Raw genomic sequence first — 22,818 nt, 5'->3', positions numbered from 1 at the left:
ATTCCCACAAATGGGATAATATTTTAGATATTATCTATATCTTGGAACTTTCCCTTAACATACGCCAAAGGGGTTCCTATAAAGACTCATACAGATTCATCAATTTGTCTATAACGGGGACAGGGTATTCCTTAGCTGCACCATAATTTATTCAGCCAATCTGATGAACACATGGGGTGCTCCCTTTCCGGTCTCCATATTTATGTGTTTTCTATACTGGGAAACGCTCAGATTCTCAGTGTTGCAGTTGGACGAGCTCCACTACAGCAGAGCCCAGGAGCCCTCGCATGGAGTTGCAGATCACCTCCAGGGCGTCAAGTCCTTTAGGAGCTGACCTTTTCACCATGGGTCAGCTCTGCCTGCTCTGTGACTTTAAATACGTGTGAGCACGTCGTGCATGTGGCGTCTTTTGCCCTGCATAGTGTTGTGTTGCTAGGAGAGTCATCCTGGGGTCCAGCTAGTTTTATTTTTATGTAATGAGAGACTGTATGCTGTCACACGCACACACCACACTATGCTGTCTGCTCTCCTGGTTGGCTAGTGCGTTGTTCCCGGACCCAGGCCGTCCTGTGTGAGGTGACTGAGAACATTCTAGATGAGTCTTGGTGCAGCTATAGGCTTCATTTCTCTTGGTAGAATGCTAAGGTCACAGAGAGGGCGTGTGTTCCATTTTTTAAGTAACTACCAAGCCATTTTCCCCAGGGCTGCACCAGCCCGTGCTCATGCCAGCGATGCACGTGGTTCAGTCAGCCAACGTCCCCAGGCTCACTCACCGCTGACGGTCCTTTTGGTTTTAGCTATTTTAGTGGTTGGGAGGTGGTATTTCATTTATGAAGCAGAAAAGTGGTGATTCTGGAAAACTCTTATACATGATCACTTAGATAACACACCTGTAGACATCTTCAGCATTCAGGCCAAGACTCTCCAGACCCCTGTCTCCCACACCTGCAGAGTAGCCCAGCCTGCAGAGAACCGTGTGGCGCACCGCCAGTCTCCTACTTTTTTATATGACCTGGCATCTTGATCCTCCCAAGGTTCGTCTTGAAATCTGCCCCAAGGGGCCCTGGAGTGGCCCTTCTGCTGGGATGTGTTCTGTCCCAGGCTGTGACTTAGTGCCCCACGTGTGCTGGGAGAGGCTTCTCCGTGGCACAGCATCAAGCTGTGATGCTTGAGGCTTCTGCAGCTCACGGCCCCCCAGAGCTGTTCTTTCCCAGGTGCTGGAAGTCCCTTCCTGCCCACTCAGCGTAGTGTTGGGCCAAAGGTGGGAGAGGACTGCGTTTTTCCAGATGTCACTGCCCAGCCTCCTCTTCCCAGTGCCCTGCCCCAGCCCCGCCATTTCAGCAGACTCCAACCCCCCACTGGGACTCCAGTTCCCTACCCTGGGTCCACAAAGACCACTGGGCAGAAAGCTGGGGCTATCTGGGGCTACCCTGGGGCCAACTGAGCTCTCCTTCTCTCTGGGAACACAGCCCTCTACCTCCAGGGACCTGATGTATCCTGTGCAGTTTTATAGTCATATGAAGGGGCCACCTGAGTAGCTGCTATTCACCATGGCTGAAGTCACCAAAACAAATATTGTGGACCTGTGTATAGCTATCTACTGATACCCCAATTTTCTCTAATCCCAAATTCTGAAATCTGCTCCAAATTCTAAACTTTCTAAGCACCGACATGTTGCCACAAGTGGAACATTCTATACCTGATCTCATGTGACTGGTCGGTCATGACACAGGCTTGCTAAGAATATTGAATAAAATTCAATCCAGGCTATGTGTGGGACATATATATGAAACAACGTAAATGAGTTTCTTATTTAGACATGATGGCACCCTCAACATACTGATTATGGACATGTAAATATTTGAAAATCTGGAAATACTTCTGGTCTCAAGCATTTCAGAAAAGTGATTCTCAATCTGTGCTTATTAAAAATTATAACAGTAAGTTGATATGTACAGCTTTTAAAATTTGTCTTCTAACTACACTATGTTGCTTTTACTATGCCCTGGCACACTTCAACTGTAAGTAGGCAATTTAAGTAATACATTTACAATATTAAAAGGCATGCATTCACAATAGCTAAACTGTGGAACCAACCTAGATGTCCTTCAGTAGATGAATGGATAAATAAACTGTGGAATATATACACAATGGAATATTACTCAGCAATAAAAGAGAATAAAATCATGGCATTTGCAGGTAAATGGATGGAGTTGGAGAATATAATGCTAAGTGAAGTTAACCAATTTCAAAACACCAAATGCCGAACGTTTTCTCTGATATAAGGAAGCTGATTCATAGTGGGTTTTGGAGTGGGAGCATGGGAGGAATAGATGAACTCTAGATAGGGCAGAGGAGTGGGATGGAAAGACAGTGGAATGAGATGGACATCATTACCCTATGTATGAAGACACAAATGGTGTGAATATATTTTGTGTACAAACAGAGATATGAAAAACTGTACTCTATATGTGTAATATGAATTGTAATACATTCTGCTGTCATATATAACAAATTAGAATTCTAAAAAAAGACATACGTGTGCATTGTACAGTGTTTTTCCCAGGGACTAAAGTAAAAAATAGAAATATTTCTCCTAGATCAATATTCATCACCTTTAGAAGAAAACAATATTAACAGCTTTCTTATGTAAATTTCCACTGTATAAACACCTCATACATATGTTTCTCCCTTTCTTGTATTTTCTAAGACAAATGGAAATAAATTCTTTGCATTGTGCAGTTTTTACTAATAAACTGCAATGAATAAATTTCCATGTTAGCACAAACATATCTAACCCATTTTTAAAATAGTCTAAATGCGTAATATTTCTACATGTGCTGTACTTTAATTAGCTCCCTATTGACGGACATTTATGTTGTGCCTATTTTCTCTCAGTATTTCAAATAATCCCACCTAGAAAAATCCCTGTACAAGCCCTTCTGCAGATGATAATATGCTTTTAAAGAAAATTTCCAAAAGTAAAATCGGTAGATCAAAATAAATGTGAATTTTATTTTGTTAGATATTTGATAGGTATTGCCACAGGAGAATCTCCAAGGAGATTCACCAGCCCCCACACAGCCAGCAGCAGGTGAGACCACCTGTGGGCACATCCTCTGCGGGCTGGGCCAGCCCAGCAGGCAGTAGAGTCCAGTGTGCTGAATAGGCTGGGGCTTGGAGGGCAGGAGCCTGGGCAAGGGGCAGCTGGGCAGTGAGATCCAGCAGCGGCTGGCTGCAGGGTGGTGTCTGGTTGGGGTGAGGGCGCTCCTCCTTCTCTTCCTACCGCCATAGATTCCAGCTGCTGGTTCACGTCCTTTAACCCTTTAACAACATACTCTGGTGGGCCATGCTCGGCTGGGAGCTCCTGAGGAGGTCACTGAACTGTGGTGAGTGAATCTGAGCAAGAACCTCATCAATGTGGTACACCCCAAGGAGCCGTCTCCAAAGTTGTGTGGGTTTTGCTGTTTGTTACAGTTTTATTTTGACGAATTTCGTTCTCAATATTCTTAAATCATGGCGTGTGTCGGGGGGGGGGGTTGGGGGGGTGGGTGTGTACTCCATTACACCAGTGTTTCTGCTCACTATTATAAAATGTCTTTAGCATTTGGGTCAGGTCCTTTCTAATAAATCTGATGCAGACCCCTGGTCCTCAGTCTTCGCTGTCCCTCTTGTCACCACACAGTCCTAAGCCAACTTCGTCTCCAAGTCTTGGCAGTGCAGGGAGGTGCTGGCACAGGGAGTGTGACACCATGTGTAACTTCACACTGGAAAGTCCTGCTCTTCGTTGTGAACAAATGGCACCTCAAAGGGCTTTGTATTTGTGTGGCTTCTTCGGAGCTGACTCCTCCTGCTGCGGGATCTGAGTAAGAACGGACTCCCAGGGACTCCTCGGCAGGTTTCTTCCCAGGCTCAGTCTTGGCAGCTCTGGGATCTGGGGCAGTGCCACATGAACTTACGTGAGACCAAGTCTCAGTCAGAGGCTGCCTCCCACCTCTCGGCTGAGTCTTGGGCTTTGGATACCTTATTTGGAGCCAGTATAATCAACCTTCACATGATGTCAGAGGCAGAAACACTGTAACTGTCCCCAAGCTCCTGGTACGCAGTTGCCAAGGCCTGGGAACCGAAGCTGGAATGCTGGTGCAATCGTGGCTTCCAGAAAGGCAGTGGCGCAAAGGCCAGCTGCCCTGTGCTCAAATCCAAGACCTCACCTCATCCACAGGAGTGACGGGGACGCCAGATGTGACTCCCTCCTATGAACAGTTCCCCTTTGGTGAATTCTTAAGTCGCCTCCTGGCCCCCAGTGCACTCGGTAATTGTGACCTTCTCACAGTTACCATGGAAAGAATTTCTAGATTATAAATAATGACAATGTGCGTCTCCTAGTTACCAAGCATGTTTATAAAACGAATTCCAAAGGTACATGACATTTAATTCCAGCCTATTTTTAGAAACCAAAGGATAATAAAAGAAAATATCTTTTTATTTTCAGAAGAAAAAGAATTTTAACATTTTTCCAAATCTAGTTATAGAGCAGTTGATCTATATGGCTATTAGGAAAAAAACTGGTTTTTAGTAATATACTGTCCTTGAGCATTTAAAGAAAGCACTTATAAAAATGTAGACTTGGGTGTTAAACCAACCATTATGCTTGAGTTACAACCATCATGTTCTAAGTTAGAGTCATAAAAATTACTTTGGAAATAAAAATATAGAATGTCCCTTTCGAATCCTTGTCAGACACATAAATTGGAAGGACCATTATGCCTTCTATTTCGCAAAATATTTTTATAAAGAAAGTCATTATTTCTGATCAAGAAATTTTGGAAATAAAGGTCACCTCTATTGGTTTACCAAGAAGTGAAGTGGGGGTGAGGATTCCAAGGAATATATTTAAAAAGAAAGCCACGGAACAGACTTGGAATCATATTTTAATGTGCTGCAAAAATACCAGTTCAAAAAAGATATGAGAGCAGGGGGGGAGGGGGGGCAGGAACATTTACCTCCCGCCTGGCGCTGCGTTCTCTCCTGCTGCTGTTCCAGGGCCCAAGGCAGGACAGTCCTTCTGCGCAGCTGCGGCACCTCATCATTGGGAAAGAGTCTCCTCTCTGAACCTTAAACCACGTCCTACCTCTGATCCTCTGAAACATGAGACTCAAGAACTTAATAACTTGGCCTCTAGTATTGAGAGTCTTCCTACGTGTATGTAGCCTATCCTACGTACCTTTGCAGTTCTTCTCGTCGAATTTCAACAAATATTCATTCCACACCATATTTGTTTCCTGTGCTGCTGTTGCCACCGGCCACCGGTGCAGTGGCTTCAGACAATGCGGTGTATTCGCTTGCCGGTCCTGAATCCGAAGTCTGACTGGTCTCCTGGGCTGAAGTCGTGGTACCGGCTGGGAAGCATTCTTTTTTTTGGGGGGGTGGGGGTTCCAGGAGAATTGTTCCCTGTCCTTTCATCTTAACTCATTAGCCCAAAGGCGACAGCAGCAAACCGAGTCCTTCTCACATCACCCCTCCCTCTCCCACCCCAAGTCCCCTCAGACTTCTCCCCCGCCTCCCTCTGCCCCCTACACAGGCCTGCCCTTGGCACTGGTCCCTCCTGGGTGACGCAGGACAGTCTCGCACCTCATGGTGGCCAGCGTCATCCCATCTGCAGAGGCCTCTGCTGGGAAGGTAGCTCACACACAGGCCAGGGGTGAGCAGTGGACACCTTTGGGAGGGGGTGATTCTGCTCACGGGTGATGGCTTCTCTCTCAGCAAACATTTCTTGAATATCTGCTACCTGCTTCGCAAAGGGCTGAGCAGATGGCAAGAAGCATAATAGGTCCCCACACCGAAATAGCTCAAATGTCCATGAATAAAAGGCATCTATACGGGGAACCTGCCGCTGGGCATGGTCTCACTTGTTGAAACTGAAACACCCGGAGATCCCCCCCTTCCACTCACCCTTCATCCATGTTTCAATAAGAAACTGCAACTTAGCTGGGCACACCCTCATCCCAGCTGCCGGAAGGCTGAGGCAGGAGGAACACAATTCCAGGCCAGCCTCGGCCCTTAGTGAGCGCCTCTCTTCAGCCCCCTTCCTTTCTCTTCCTGCTTCTGTGGCGGGCTCACCTCTCACTTCTTGAACTTCGTGTCTTTTCAAACCTTCTCTCCACCAGTGGCCATCCCTCTCCCTCTGTGACGGGTAGTGGCATGGGAATGTGGCAGCAAGTGGTGGTGGATGCAGACAGATGGTCATCAGGTGTCTGGGCACAGTGGGGACAGGTACCCCAGGGCTAGATCGTGGGCCTCCTCCTTCCTAGTTTTTTCTATGCATTGCCATTTTGTTCTTTCCTTCTAAATCTATAGGAAGCCACACTGTCATGAAATTAAGAGTTATTTTCAACCAAGTCTGATAATGACATGAATTAGTTTAATTAATGGCAGGCAACTCATGATCCACACTCCAGCTCCATATTAGCTTCCTAGCTAGGGATAAATTAATATGAATTTTATAATGGTGCTGGTCAGAGGCCAGAGGTAGCTCCGGAGGAGGCGGCTGCCGCCATTGCATGCCCAGACGAGGCCGCGAGCTCTGACGTACAGCTGGGGCAGACCTGGAAGCTGACCCTTAGTGAAAAGGACATCACCCTGGAATTCTAAGAATTCAAAGTCAATTACCAGACTCCTGTGGAGGTGGGAGTCGTGGGAAAGGCATGATCCTTACATGTCAGGGCAAAGACATGCCACATTTGCCAAATGACCAAAGATTAGAGTCATCACCTAGAGCCACTCGGACCACAGGGCAAGGCCCGCGGAGGGGGCCTGAAGAACAGAGGCTGGACCTGGGGTAGCACAGACCCGGCCCCAGAGGCAGAGCAGCCACCTGGGCTGGATGGACGCCTCAGTCTGGGTGCCCGCGATTCTGTGAGGGGAAGCCCGAGCGGCCCTGGGTCACTCTAGGGCAGCTTTTCCATTTAAGCATTATGTCTTTGTGAATGCACCAGTTTTGGGCCTCAGCATCCCTTACCTCCTTAAACAGCTCCCCCGAAAAATCTTATCTCTGTGGGTGGTGTCTTGTGACATTCATTGTACTGGAAATTAGAGCTTAACGTTTTGATATGTGTTAATTTATCTATGATTGGTCAAGAAACTCATCACATGGCATTGAAAAATAGCATGTATTTATTTAAGAACAACTCAAAAACCAAAACACCGTGGAGAAAATGCCATGCTGTGCATTTTTGGAAAATCTGTCAAGTGTCTGGTTTCTCAAGGGAACAGGGTTCTCCTCTCTGCTCCCCAGTGCCAAGGTACTCACAGCCAGTGGAAAACCAACCCTGTGCCCTTGTCGGGCAGGAAAGTAGGGACCAGGGTTGGCTTAGGCTAGCACAGCCCCTGGAGAACTGCATCTGGGCCTTGGCAGGCCCAAATCCAGGGACACGTGAAGAGGTAAGAGCTTGCTTTCTTCTAAGGAGAGCTGGCTGGAGCTAGGAGGGAGCAGCTCAGAGGATTCCAGAAGGGCACGGCTGATATTGCAAGGAGCTCATAACGAGAAAACTGCAAACGCTGAGCCCTGAGAAGTCAGGGGACGGATCTCTTCACACCAGCCTCTGTCTAGATGGTTCAAAGAAAGCCCTCCCACACCGGGACTACACAACACCCATCAGCATGGAACACTGTTTCAAGTGTTAGTTTCAGCCATGAGGGTCCCAGGAGCCAAGATCTTCATTCCAAGGCCAATCTTTTAGCATTCACCAAATGTACTATTTCAGTACAAGTTAAACGTTTCAATAAAGAAACTGCAGTTCAGCTGGGCACAGTGGTGCATACCTGTCATCCCAGCTGCAGGAGGCTGAGGCAGGAGGATTGCAAGTTCCAGACCAGCCTTGCTCACTTAGTGAGAGCCCCTCAAAATTTAAAAAAGAAAGAAAGAATGAGACCTCAGCCTGGAGCCAGTTCACCTATTTATTTTTGTGTCCTGCTTATGTTTGGATTTATGCTTCAGTTGAGGCTGACTTTTGTAAATATGTTTATAGAACTCTGTAGTTCTTTATTATTTATAATTCAGGCTGAAAATTTGTGCCCCTGTCCCCAGGTATTGGATGCAAACAAGGCACTTTCAGCTTGAAAGAGTAATGGCAAATAGTTCCGGAGGCTTATTAGTGTTTTATTGTGGGCATAATTCTTCTTTCCAATCTACCCTGTGATTATCTATTCAGAGGAAGCACTTAGTCTCCACTTAAAACATAGGCAGACTTTCCATTAACATCCGCTAAGGCTGTGAGCAAAGCCACAGGAGCCCTTGCGAGCACAGTGCAGATGCCCCGAGGCGTGACACATGCAGCTGTGGCCACCCCAGTTAATGCAATAAGAAAAACCCACTTTTTTCCTGAATAATCAATTGCAAAAATCATTTTTGTACTATAAATGTGTGTGGCAGAATGGAAAGTTTCTGTTGCTGAAGAAGAGAGGGAGAAAAGGAAAAAAAAGTCAGCAAACAAAGAACAGAACCCCAGTCTCAGCTAAAAATGGCCCTTTACGCACCAAGGTCCATCTGCGGCCACTTAGGAATGATGAATTTTTCACAGACCCCACAGTGGAAGAGGGCAGCCTTGCCCTTTTGAAGTCAACAGCACAAGGATACCCACTTTCTCCAATCAGAGGGCACTTTGATCAGCTGTCAGCAGTCGGGCTGGACACGGCAAGGCCCAGAGCAGAGGTGGGTTTGCACAAATAATTCATGGAAGACTCGAGACCCATCATCAATTAAACAGTGGTTTGGGCTTATGTTTCCTATACTCACCCAGGAGGTATAGAACCATGTTCCGCATCACGGTTCTGGGAAAATTGTCCCTGAAGTTGCTGAGTTCATTAAGTTAAATCCTATAGGCCCTGCTGAATTTTTGTTGAGAAAATTATTATCATCGTCGTCACTTCTAAAGCTTTGATGCCTCTGATTTTGATGCCTGTTCTCTACACAGCCGCCCCTCCCTGTGCCCACAAAGACAAGAGGTTTCACCCTAGGAGGTGGGTGTGGTTGCCAGGAGAAGTGCCACTTGATCTCATGCTACAGGGACCACGATGGCCGGTGACCCCAACGGCTGCTGAATCCACCATCGCAATTCCTCGGCAGCGACATTCCCCACAGGATGTCCCCAAGTGGCCACTGAATACCTCAAGCTCTTCCCATAAAGCTGCAAGGGTCCTCCACTGAGCCTCACTGGCCTCCTGTGGTGTGAGGCCACCACGCCCAGCCCTCTTGCGTGCCCTCTCCTTCCACAGGTGTCACCGGGCCTCAGTCTGAAGCTCTCCCCTGTAACTTGGGCCACTCCAACCAATCTCCTGCACGTCCAATCCTGTCTTGGAATCGGTCTAGACAGACCTGAAAGAGTCCGTTTTCTTCCTGTAAGTTCACGGAAACACATCTCACTTGAACAGAATGGAAAGTCTCTGCTGAATGTTAAAAGCTAGAATATAAAGGTTCAAAATATGAATTATACGATTTCCCATGAGTGAAATTTATCATAGTCTAATAAGTGCCTTTAAAATCTAGGTGATGAGAACTTGTAAAAATTATAATCCATGTTTGGAATAAAATGTGTCGTCTCAGGGCGTGGGATGGGCCGAGCCACAGATCAGACTTGGCTCCACCAGGATGGCTCTGGGGACCTTTTCCGTAAGCACAGTTTCATAGTTTTCACCAGATAGTCCCCATCGTGTAAGAAGAGTGACGGGCCAAGCTAGGGTTTGAAGGCCTCCTGGGAAGGGGCAAGTGGTGTGGTACCTGGTCGGGAGCCTCTAAGAGAAAGACTGAAAGACACGGATAGGGAGGTCCAGGCCAGATACAAGAAGGCGTCTGTGGGGGTCCCAGGGCAAGCAAAGCTTCTTGTGGGACATGAATGCCACCAGAGGCTACTCTCCATAGAAGAAAGGCCGGACTGCTGTGTAGACAGAAAGACTCAGCAGGTGAGGTCAACCATCCTCTACCACAGGGCACACCAGGGCAGAGTAGCAACGAGGTGGGAACTGATACATGGAGCCCAGCAGCAAATGCGTCCTGTCTCTACAGCTGTTTCCCACTCTGCCAAGAGGACTCAGTCTCATGGCCCCACGGAACACAGCTGAGCCCCCAAGAGGCCAGCAAGTTGGGAGGAAGCCACCCAGTTTCGTGGTGGCAAGTTGGTTCCCTTGGAAGGGACAGGTTTCCTGGCTGTGAGTTCCCCTTTCCTATTTTGTGCAATCCACCAACATCGCTCTTCAAGATTTGCAGAAGTTCAGTCATCTGCCAGGTGCAGTGGCACACACCTATAACCCCAGTGACTCAGGAGGCTGAGGCAGGAGGATCACAAGTTCAAAGCCAGCCTCAGAAATTTATCCAGGCCCTAAGTAACTTAATGAGACACTGTCTCAAAATAAAAGATAAATAAATAAAAAGGGCTGGGATGGGCTTGGGTTGTACCTCAGTGGCAGAGCACTTGCCTCCCAAGTGTGAGGCCCTGGGTTTGATCCTCAGCACCACATAAAAATAAATAAATAAAAATAAAGATATTGTGTCCATAAAAAAAGGTGGGGAGGGGAGGCTGGGGATGTGGCTCAGTGGTGAAACATCCCTGGGTTCAATCCCTGGTTTCCAAAAAAACAGAACAAGTTCAGTCCTCTGACTGGTGTTTGATGGGCATTTGGTTAGAGAAGGGCAGGGGGAGTGGCCACGTGATCTGGGGTCCCCTTATTCTCACCACATCATGCAAAGCTGTTGGCCTACAGGGCCAACAGCAGTATTTTGAAGCCAGAGGTAAGGAACAAACTTGTGAGGCTCTGTGGCAGGTAGGGTTCCCCTCATATACCATGCACCCCAGGTCAATGCCCGTACAGGGTGGTGTGCAGCACTGTGCCCAGCGGGTGAATTTCATGGAGGGTGTGCACAAACGGGAATGTCCTCATTCCGCACTCACTCCTAGTGGCTCACCTGGAGAAATCCATTCCTCCCAGCCCTGAAACTCAACACCCCATCAAGAGGTGGAATGCTTCCCCCAGGGGACACAGCAAGTCCCCTGAGGTTGTTCATGTGCTTCCAGCTCGGGAACTTCAAGTTCCTTGTCGAGTCCCTTATCAGGCGAGGAAAAAGTCGACCCTCCTGGCAAAGTGAGTTGGCCAGGATCATCAGCTGCCACAGAAGGGGGCAGCAGAAAATGGACTTGCTACCCAGGTGGCGCACGGGGCCCATCTGAATCTGACGGTAGCTGGACAAACTCTCAGGTTGAAAAAGGAGTGCTCACAGGTGGGGCAGAGCCCTCAGGGGCGGCCCGTGAGGGAGACCAGGCTGGGAGGCGCTTGCATCATTTGAAGCCCTCTGCCCGCTGTCATGGTCTGCACTGTACAGTGACAGTGACCACAGGTTTCCAAACAGGACCCAGCAAGACTCTTGGAGGAGCCTCCAGGGCTGAGCTGCAGACCCATGTGACATAAGGAGTGGACCTGTGGGTGGCAGGTCTGCCCTCTAGGACAGGGGTGCTGCCAGAAGTGTTCCTGGCCAAGTTCCTCTCAGGAAAAGGTCGTGGCTAAAGGTGGGGGAGGACACCAGGGCCCAACAGGCCTGCCTTCAGGAAGACTGCTTAAGGGATCGTGGACCTGGAAACCAAGAGAGAGCTGTGCTGGCCCCTCCTCCTGAGAGCCTTGGTGCCCCTCTGAGGGCATCTGTGTGTCTGTTTGGGCACCTGTCCAGAGCATGCTGATGTCGTCCTCCAGCAACCCCACAAACTGCTCCTTCCCGCCTCCCACCTCTGTGGCCCTGCTCCCTGCAGCCAGACTATGTCAACAGCTGGTCCCAATGGCTTCCCCTGCTGTGAGGGCAAGAGGGTGACCTCCAGGTGACCTGCAGGTCGGAGGCCTGGCTCAAGGAGCACTGGGTAGGGTAGCCCAATCCCCTACCTGGGCCTCACCTGCTGAGCCCCTGGACCTGAAGCTCTCTCTTTCAGCCTCAGCAGTGTCCCTCTCTCAGATCACCTTCTGGAATGTTCTTTCTTCCTTGCCCTTCACCTAGCCACGCTCCACTCAGACTTCAGCTGGAGTTATAGTTGGTTGGTACCTTTTCTGAATCCCACAGAAGTGAAATCCCCTATAAAGAAGGTGCCCTGTGACCTGAGTGACCTCACATCGGTCTGGCATCTGGCCCCCCAACCTGTAGCCCACTCCTAGATGGGTTTATACCTTCCTCATCCTTCAGTTTCCAAAAGCCTCACCGTAATGCACCATACTGTGCCTCATGGGAATCAGCTATGTTAAATGCACATTTATTTAAAAACCCCATATCCTTAGAGAAGCTGAAGAATCACGAAGGCAACGATATAGCCATCACGTTCCTCATTGAACTGGCATGTGGTAGAGTCTTTGGCACATTGTAGATGCTCAACAAAGATTTTTTAAAGGAGGAGAGACTGAATGCAAAATGCTGGCGCTGAGACATCATCCCACAGACAGCATGCAATCAGCTTGTGCTACCACCTACTATTTGTGACACTTAACTAGTCCCAACAGCATGGAATGCTATCCTTTTAACAGCATTTTAACAGAGATGAGAATGTTGCAGGTCTTGCTTTGATTTGCATCTCTGGTAACTAGGAAGACAGACTTTCCTCCCTGCTCTTCCTATTCCATTGTGAAGTTTCCATTCAAACCCGAGATCTTTCATTTATTGTGTCTTTTAAATGTTATTATGTCTGGGAATATATTAACTTATTATAGGCATCGGCCCTCTATCTGGTTACTTGATGTAAATGTCTACTTATTGGTTGTTGTTTGTCCTCTTCTCTATGGTTAATATTTTATGGTCAGAAATCATAATCCATTTCTGTTATGAACTGAATATTTATATCCCTTAAAATTTGTATTTTGAAGTCCTAATCCCTTGAGTGACAGTATCAGGAGGGGACCTTTTGGGTGACTAGGTCATGAGGGTGGAGCCCTTGTGAATGGGATAAGACACAGGAACGCTTAACACTTCACGTCTCTGCTCTGTGCCAAGCAACAGACGACAGGTCCCCACAGACCAGGGAGCAGCTCCTCCAGGGAGCCCCATGGCCGCACCTTCGTCCCGGTGTCCAGCCTACAGAATTGTGGGAAAGACCGTTTTCAAGCCACAGTCTGTGGTGGTTCATCACAGTAGCCTGAACTAACGGAGATGATTTCTTTCTTAATTTCATCTTTCTTTTGCCACTTTTTTCAAAAGTTATAAAAATATTTTTTAAAAAGAATGTCTTCTGGTTTTTTAATAAGTTTTTGGTTTTTAATTCTTAGCCAAAGTTTCTTTTGGAATATGATATATAATGTGAATTTTAATAGTTTTCTCCCCATTCTCTCTTGCTACATAATAAACTTTTTAAAGTAACCAGTTAAGGATGAACTCAGTCCAGTTCATTGTAGTTCAGAATTGCTATGCACACACAGAGAACAGAGATGTTTTGTGTATACCAGCAGCATCAAGAGGAGGACAGGAGCATGATGGGACAGTCCCTGGGAATGCAGGAAGGGGCACGCACTCTTGTATCTCACTGGATTAGGTATGCATGTGACCACCTGTGGACCTGAGTGCCCCCTGTGCTCAAGACTGCAAGAAGTCCTTTATGGAACACGTTCTCCAGGCCACAAGAGGGTAGCATGAGGTTTATGTGAATGGTGCATGGATCTGGGGCAGCTCTTCCTCACACACAGAACAGTCACCCTACCACATGCAAGTATGAGGATGCAAGGATGAGCAGGGTTTGCCCTTTGACATTGATAGCACTGAAAGACAACTCTCAGTCAGGTACAGATAGACTGAGGGCTAGTGAGAAAGGGAACTGTAAATATGAAAACACACGTTTCTCCTCATCTGGACATCACGTGCAAGTCAACGATGACAACAGTCGTCTGACATTCTTAAGTCACATCTTTTCATTTATAGTTTTCTTTATATTTGCTGAGATCTTCCAGGACTCTCATGGATGCAGCCTGTGAGGACTTAACTTAAAGGAAGGCACATGGGTCTGGGTTGTGGTTCATGCTTATGAACACGTGCAAACCTGGGCCAAAGGGACACCAATCCTCACTCATTGATGATCGGACAGAATGAAAATGTTGGCTCGGAGCTGTTTGCAAGGTTGTATGTTAAAAACAGATGGGGGCCAGGAGCAAGGCAAGGCCACACGGACAGCGCTCCTACTGAGGATGCAGCTCTCTCTGCAGCAAGTGTCCACCTGCTCAGACCAGCCCGAGCCTCCACACAAGCTGGGGCTTTCCGCCAAGGGCATTGATGAGCCATATGCCATTGAGGAGTGCCTTCCTACGGCTGACTTGTGATCATTAGTTTCCCAAAGCCTCCAATAAGCCTCATTTGTATTCTTTCTTTTTCTCAGGGAACAAAGTAGATCTCAGCCCACTTCTTTTCTTGTATTTGAACTAATGATTAGGTCTCTCATTTGTTTTATTGCTTTCATTCTTGAAAGAAAAAATGATGACTGTATCCATGAGATATTTCAGCACAGAAAGAAGATGAGAACTCTCCAGGAGTCGCCATGCACCCGTGTAACTCCCCTTTCAGCCACTGGATTAGGTTTAGCTTCCCTGCATATTAACATCGCCACTTCCTTCTAAAAACATAGTTGTTCTGTTTTCTTTGTTCTGTTTTCTTGGTTCAACTGACCTTGTACTTTACATGTGATGGTGAATTCATTTGCATAGAGTTACAAAATGTCAGAATGGTAAATGAGAATAAAAACAGTGAAAAGAAAAAATTCAGTATTTGTTTGCTTTTTTTTTAAGATTTAAAAATATTGTTGAGCCACTAGTACATTAACAACCAGAAGGTCAAACCCAAATATTGAATCCTGCTTTTAAAAAAAGTCCTCAGGTTTTCCTTCCCCCTTTCTAAAGTCCATATTATTCATCCAAAAGATCTGTGTCTACTACCAGTCACCATAACAGCAGTATCATCTTGAACAAATCAGATAGAAATTTCTGACTCTTGGTTTTAGATCCTCAGCATGGAATCAGCCATATATTTCCATCCAATGTTCTGTTTCACAGATGGGAGGATCTTAGCATCTTTCTTATTTTCCCTCCCCCAGACATTTTTGAGAAAATTTTAATAGTGCATAAAATTGAAATAAGGTACAAATAACTTGAGACCAAGGGTATCGCCATGTTTAAAGTCCAGTTAAGCTGGGCCACTGGGCAAGTGTTCAGGACATTGTGGTGACTTCCTTGCTTCCACAAAAGGGAGAAAGCAATTTCATTTCGAACTTTCAAATCACAGTTAATGCTGAAGCAAGCAACTTCTTTTTGTTTGTTTTATTTTTTAAGAAAGTAAAACCTGTGAGACCCACTCACATGTTACCAAATATCATGACCTCCTTGGAGATCAGGCATTTGTGCACTTGAGGAGACTTTGCCAAACCCCACAGAGCTAGGTTCATCATGGTTTCCACAAGAACCACAAGAGCAAGGTCAGGAGGGGGAGGGTGGTGGCCTTGGGGGTCGCCCATGGGAAAGGCAGCCTCTCTCCCAAGGCCCAGGGAGGAGGCGAGCCTTTGCACACAACTCCATGGGACTGTCAGACTCAAAGCCAACCTCAGGCTCAGCTGTCGAAAGAAGACAGGACAGAAGCAGAGTGAGGAGGAGGGCCTCTCTGGAGTGGAGGGCACAACTGGAGAGAGCACAGCCCTTGGCTACAGGTGGGCCAGGACCAGGGCTCCTGCCCAGGATAGGCCCTGGCTCCGGAGCACCAGACGGACAGAGGACGCAAGCCCTGTGCCTGGGAGCGGGGAACCTTCTGTGGGTCTCCCAGGCACCAGAGCCCCAGACATGAAAGGAAAGAGTGTTTCCAAACCCAGCTTTCCTGGAGTGAACACCACCCTCCAGCCCTGGGCTCGGGCCTGAAGAGGACTGCCCCAGGTGACCTTGGTGACTACTGGCAGTGTGTGGAATGTGGCTGAGGCTGGGAAAGAACCAGAAGTTGCTAAATGTGGCCCCTACGTGAGACAGACACATGCTCAGCTTCTAACTGACTCAAGTGCGTTGAGGACAGACGTCCACCCAGCCAGAGCAGACGTCCAGAGCAGCCACCTCGGCCTGTGCTGGAACTGGCCCAGGTCATCCAAGGAGCCCTGGACATGGACCCAGCTGGTGTGTCTGGATCACGAGGGAGAAACATGGAGGCTGGGGAGGGAGGCCGGAATGTGACAGGTGTTCTGAGCTGTTTTCCCCACAGTTGATGCCAGATCTCTGCAGAAAGAGCCAAGAGTGAGGGGAGAAGGTTAAAGGGGCCCCTGGTGGCACGGCAGGGCAGGACACCTTCATGATCTGGAGTCCTGGTGCCCTTCCCACCCCTCAGCTTTGAAACCCTCTCTCTTCCCAGTGTAGCCTCCTCTATCCCAGGTGATTTTTTTTTTAATTAAAGTCCATTAACATACATTTTGGTGATAACAGATTGAGACGTTTACAATAAATATAATTACAAACGTAAGGTCTTTTGCAAAGCAAGAATGGAAAGCACCAATGAGCCAATTCACTCCTGCCGTGAATAAATAGAGAACTGTGAGCTGGAAGACCCTCACTCACATGAGAACAGTGTTGAAATAGAATTAAAATCTCCGCAGTAACTTGGTGCACTGTTTTCCCAGAAAAGCACTTTCTTTGCTGAAGGTCGCCTCTTTGCCGATCTTTCAGAAGGTGAACAACCCTGGCACCCCAGGTTTCTGGCCTCAATATTCCCCTTGTAAAGGAGCCTGTTCAGCGGGTGCGTGTGACATCATTTCTTAATTTCTGTGGCCTGATATTTGCTTTCCTGTTGACCTGTCCTTGTATTTCCCACTTGGGACCCCCACCCAAGGCCTTCTCCTGCACAGCACTGCAAGGGGAGGTGCTCAGGAAGAGGGCTTCTGTGGTCTCCTTGCTCTGGCCACCCTGAGCATGCCTGTGGTGCCCGGTGTGGGTCTGTCCAGTCCCACTGCATCTGGCTTTATTCTTCTCCAACCCAGCAGCCACGCCCATCTACAGGATCTGATCAGATGACTACAGGCTTCCAAGACAGGGACTCGGGCATGTATGGGGTGATGGCCTTTGAGGATCCATCACAAGGTCAATTTGTGTGAGATGCTGGCATTCAGGCAGCTGGCCATGTTAAGGGGTAGGCGGAAGGTCAGGCAATGGGGACAAGGAAACAGCACATTCAGTGATGAGGCATTGCCGTTTGTATCCACCTTCATGTGTCAACGCCTCAACTGCAGCAGCTGGAGGCCCAGGTGAAGATCCGGTCGAGCCAGTGACCACAGAGCAGTTTAGGGAGTCGGAAGAAGGAACGGACCGGAGCTGCAGTGCTAAGCCACACTGTCGTTTAGTCCAGACACAGAATAAAATGACGCTGATGGAGCAGGGTGGGGTGAGACAGAGAAGCGCAGCCTCACCAGGGTATGCCAGGCTCCAGCCTGACACCAGCACCTTCTGGTTCCGCATCAGAAGGGATCATCTGGATGGGCCAAGGTGCTGACCTGTCTCTTCGTTTTTCTGATTTTGCCTGAGTGGTCAGGTTCCCTGGGAGACCAGTGGCCCAGCTTTTGGTAGAGGGTTAGCACAACATACCACGGGCATTGTCTTGAAGCCTCTTGGTTTATATAGCCTCTTTTTTCATGTTTTTAACAAATATGTGTTGTGCCAAGCACTGTGCTTTATGTGGGAGATGGAGAGCGAGATCCTGGCGCTGCAGAGACCTGGGTCAACAGACCTGTCTTCAGCCGGCAGGAATGGATTTCCTTCATGTCCCCATCTGGACACCAGGAAGGCTCCTCGCTCTGCGGTCTGTGCATGGCTCTCTCGATGCCCAGCCTTGCCCATTGGTTGATGGTTTCATGGTCTTGGGCTGCAGAATCCCTCTGGTTCCTCGTCTACACATTTGGGAAAACGATCCTAAACTCTCAGGGTTAACCAATTTGGAATTTCAAAGGACTTGAAAATCTCTTTCGTGGTTTTCCATATCATTATACCAGCAGTGGATTGATAGCTCATGTGCAGTTTTGTTAATTATAACCAATAAGCTATTTGTCCTTTGTTACATTCACCACTGAGAATCTTTAGTCTTAATTAAATTCACTGTTAAGTGCCACGTGTTTCGCTCGTGAGGTTTTCCTTTCTATACCCAGGACTCCTCAGCATAGACAAGGCTGTTTCCACACGCCTGCTCCCAAAACACAGTGATTTTTCGTTTTTTTGTGGGTTTTTTTTGAGTTATCTGAATATTTCATATTAGCTCAACACAGAGGAAGGCAAATTTGCTTCAGAATGAGAGAGGGTGGTGGAGAGAGAATGAGAGAAGGAAGAGAGAGAGAGGGAGGATGTGAAGACAGTGCATTTAAACGCTCTGCACAGAAGCTGGGAGGCTAGTAGTGGACTTGTGAATATATATTGTTCAATGTACTCCTGTGTGTTAAAGATGAACAGAGTGATGAATAAAACAGTATAATAAAATTCATGGAGCCAAATATATATCTATTCTCTGTACACAGAAACATAAGCACCGTGAAGATGGTTCCTGAGCTATAGTAAGTAACAAGTTACACCACTGAGCTATTTTAAAGTAGTACTTTGTTTATAATAATGTCTTTTAATAATCCCAAATTTCTAATAAAAGCAAAATAAATCACCCACCTGGGATATCTATTATTACCAAATTCCCTGTGCTCGGAACCAAATCATTCTTAATTGCATGTTAAAATCTTAACTATATGAAAAGATCTTTCCAGAGAGTATTTTCCTAAGTTTACTAATTAGACCTATTTTTCTCATGATCCACAAGACTAAAATTTATTTAATCAGTGAAGCCAAAGCCTCATCTCCTTATGATGTGTGAATAGGGCTGTTCCCTTCTCTTAGACTGAAATGAGACCCACTTTTAACCAGCAATCCCCTGGCTCTTCCATTCCACTAAGACACGCATGATTTCCTCTGTAGCAGGCCCGGAATCCCAGGAGCAAGTCCCACGCCTGTTTTCTTATTTTTAAATGAATTTTACTTACTTATAAAATACTCAAAAGGGCAAGTGACAACCTCCTCCTAACACAGCCAGCACTTCTGTGCGTCCTGATGAGCACCTCATAAACATCACAACTCGGGGTGCAGGGTGAAGGGGGGCACAGGGTGAAGGGGACAGTCCCCAGCCAGCGACCTGTGCAGCAGCAGGAGGTGGCAAAACACTGACTCTGAGGAAGGAGGCGGACTCCAGCTTCCCCTCCCCTCCTCACTGATGACCCCACCATGTCCCCCCATCAGAGAAGAGAAGGCAACTCCGCCACCCCAAGACATGCAGGTCTGTGAAGGAGAGGACATTGCTGTGCAGGGCAGAACTCCTGGAGGCAGGAGGCCCTGTGACCTGAGGTGGGGACAGTGGACACTGCTGGCCCTGGAGAAGCAGAGGAGAGGTTTCCAGGGGAAGAAAACCAGACGCCAAGGTTTTCATGACATACAGCATGTGCTCTGGGGGACACTGGCCCCCGGCCCCCACCTGGGGTGTGGTAAGGGCAGCAGCCTTCACAGTGCTGCCGAACCCATCATTGGCCCAGAGCCAAGTGAGCCAGTCAGCACGCACATCTGGAGTGCCCATGGGGCCAACGGGAAGGGTCAGGGTGTACTTGCCCATCTCCAGCAAGCAGGAATCTTAGTGCAGCCCTGGGGGCTCTGATTATGGTGGCCAGAGCCAGGGTGCCCCAGGCAAGGACAAAAGCCAAAGAGAAGGAATGAGCAGCCTGGGCAGCCCAGAGACCCCACAGAGGCTGGGGAGGCTTGAGCTGCCTGGGCACATGTCTGGCAGATGGTTTGTGTTCAGCCAAGGGGAATGTGGGCACAGGGCAGACCAGGAGACCAAGTCCTGCAGCCAGTCATGAGTTCTTCACAGTGGGGTTAAGTAACCCAGGACAGCAAGGCCCTACTGAGAGCAAAATTAGAGCATCTGCCCCATGCCACGGCTTTGACCCTTCAGCGAAGAGCCACTTTGTGGAGCTGCATGATGAAGGCCCTCATTGCCACTGTCTTGGGTGTGTGTATGTGTGTGTGTATGTGTCTGTATTCCTGAACGTATCTTTGCACATTGATCTGAGACGCAGTTAAGGGACTTGCAAACAGTTTGATCCTTCAGGTTTTGCTTCTAGGCTCTGTTGCTTGGTGCCACAGCAACCATTAGTCCTGGGCTGAGCCTGCCGCTGCTGAAGCAGCATCCTGCACAATCTGCTGGGGCGCCACAGAGCACAGGCATTTCCTCTGTGGCTGGTGGGAATCTGTGACATTCCTGGGCTGTGTGAGCTCTAGGGACTATTCCTCCTGGCTGTTTTGAATAGTTCTTTCCCCAGCACAGGGTAATTTCCTTGTGTACATTCAGGTGAAGACCCAGGGGGGACTCTGTAGTCTCCAGAGTTCCCTCTCTGTGGCTCTCTCCTGCCTGGAGACCTCCCAGGAGGCACAAGCACCTGGTCTCTGTGGATTCTCAGTTCCATCTCCTCAACTCAGGGACTCGGGGCCTTCCTCCTGGGAATCCTCCCCCACCCCTGCATTGCAGCCTGGAGACTCACCTGGCAGGAAGTGTTGGCCACGACAGAGCTTGTGCTGTCTGTTTCCATCTCTGAGGATCGTTGTCCCATGCAGGGTGAAGACCAGTGCTTTGTACTTTCACCTGAGTGTTTCAGAGGTTTCAGGTAGGTGGGAAATCTAGGCCCTGCAACTTCATTTTGGTTAGAAAAAGAATGGGAATAACCAAGACCTGCTTTCCTAAAATTATGAAGACCCTTAGGTAAGTGTAAGGAGAAACAGGACGGAACAGCAAGTCAGTCAAAACCGTGTCCAACATGACAGAGAAGCAAGTTCAAACAGAGGAGTGGCTACTGTGTGTGAGGTGAGCAGAGGGCCAGGCTCTGTTCAAAGCCTTTGCAATTTGTTTTTCTTCTCTCTCTAAAATATCCTTTTAGTTACCTACTTTCAAAACCCTCATTTAGTAGCTGAGAAAACTAAGACCCAGAAAAAATTTGATAAATGGCCCAAGAAACAATAATTTGCCAGAGCTGGAGTTGAACTGAGGACATCTGACTTTGGGATTGTGCAGAAACACTTCAAAAGGAGCTCAGACCAAAGCAGAAGCATCGGGCCATCAAGCAAGAGAAGGACTGTGGATGGGACTGATGTCACAGCTGCAGGTTGTCTTGTGGCTCACCACAGCCTGTGTCCCCCCAAGGCCAGAGAGGCTAGGAAGAGGAGCTCCCACTGTGGCATGCTCAGGCCCACGACACAGCCCTCTCCTGCACCACACTGCTGTCACTTCTCTGAGGTCAGCCCAGGCTCCCTCTCTCCTGGCCCTAAAGAGCTCCGATGTTTTAAACAAGGAAAACAACAGCTTAAAGCATCCTCTCTTCCTAGTGTCTTGTGTGACGCTCAGCACACCTGTCTGCACACGCCCCACTATGTAGATGCCCAGGCTGATAAACACCACCCGCCGTGCACCTTACACAGCCGTGCAGCCAGAATAAGCTTTGTAGATGGCTGAGCGCGGGCCCTCCGGCCTTTCAGCACCCGAAGTGGCTCTCTTGAAGGTGGAGTGATGGTCATTTTCCACCAGGGTGATGGCACGGTGAGGCTCTTCTGGCTTTGGGTTTGAAGGCTCCGCAGACCCCAGGCTGGAGCTCTGAGCTCACCCAGCCTTGGTCCCTGCCTCTGCCTCAGCCGCCACCCAGCAAAGGCCTCCTCAGCCTCATGCCTTCCAAGGTGTCTGCCAGCCTCACTTCTGTGTCCCCATCCCTGGGCTTGATGTCAGAGACCTTTGCTGAAGTCATTGCACGGCTTTGCAGCCGCACATGGACATCAGAAGGGAAAGTAGAACTGGGAGCCTATGGTTTATGGGGCAAAAGAGAATAAGCTAAAGGTCTCCAGGTGAAAACCAGTGGCAAGGCTTTGGGACACACTCCCAGGTCAGAGAATGTCCCTGTCGGGCAGCCGTGGAGGCCCTGCCCACTAACAAGCAGCCCAGGTCTCAGAGGCTATGGCAGCACGAGTTTACTTCTGGCTCATGGAGCATCTGCTCGGAGACAGTCTGTGTCACTTTACATTGATGTACAATGACAGGTCAGCCACCAAAGTGGGTGTCAGACTTAAGGTTCCCCAATTCCCCTGTCAGAAGGGCACTTGAGCCGCATGACTAGGCCTGACATCCATGGGCACAGAAGCAGCAGCACCTCCCTTGGGAGAAAGGATGGACAATAAAATCTGCCACAGACCTCAAGTGGCAGAGCCAGCTGCAGCCCCCACAGCCTTGCCCAGAGGGAAGCCTAGGTGTAGATCAGTTTCCAGAACTGGCTCTGGGGCTGCCCCATCAGGGTTCAGACTATGGGAAACAGCTTCTGACACCAGGGGCCGTGCAGACAGCAGAGGGAGGACTCCGTTCCTGCTGGGCAAATCGCCATGCGGCCCAAGTTATTCAGAGGGGCCTCTCAGGAGAAAGCTCACCCCGCCCTGCCTTGTTCTTGGAAAGCAGGAGTGAAACTCAGAGCACAGATGCCAGTCAGCTAAAAGGACCAAAGACAAAGGGGCTGGCTTCAGAGACTTGGGCAAAGACATCCCTCAGGTGAAAGGCCTCCCAGCCCTGGGGGGACCAGGTGAAGTGCAGCTTAATCGTCTCATGTAAGAAGCAGATTACCTTATTCACGTAAGGATATTTTAGATAAAATAAAGGTAATTGCTGAGCCCATAGCCAACACCCAGGAGAGGAGCTCTCTGAGTCGGTAGCCAGCATAAAAGCTTTGTTTCCCTCTTCAGAATGTGAGA

The sequence above is a fragment of the Marmota marmota genome, unplaced genomic scaffold (genome assembly GCF_001458135.2).
Source record: "Marmota marmota marmota unplaced genomic scaffold, marMar, whole genome shotgun sequence".
Lineage (NCBI taxonomy): Eukaryota > Metazoa > Chordata > Mammalia > Rodentia > Sciuridae > Marmota > Marmota marmota.
This window is presented reverse-complemented; position numbering follows the sequence as displayed.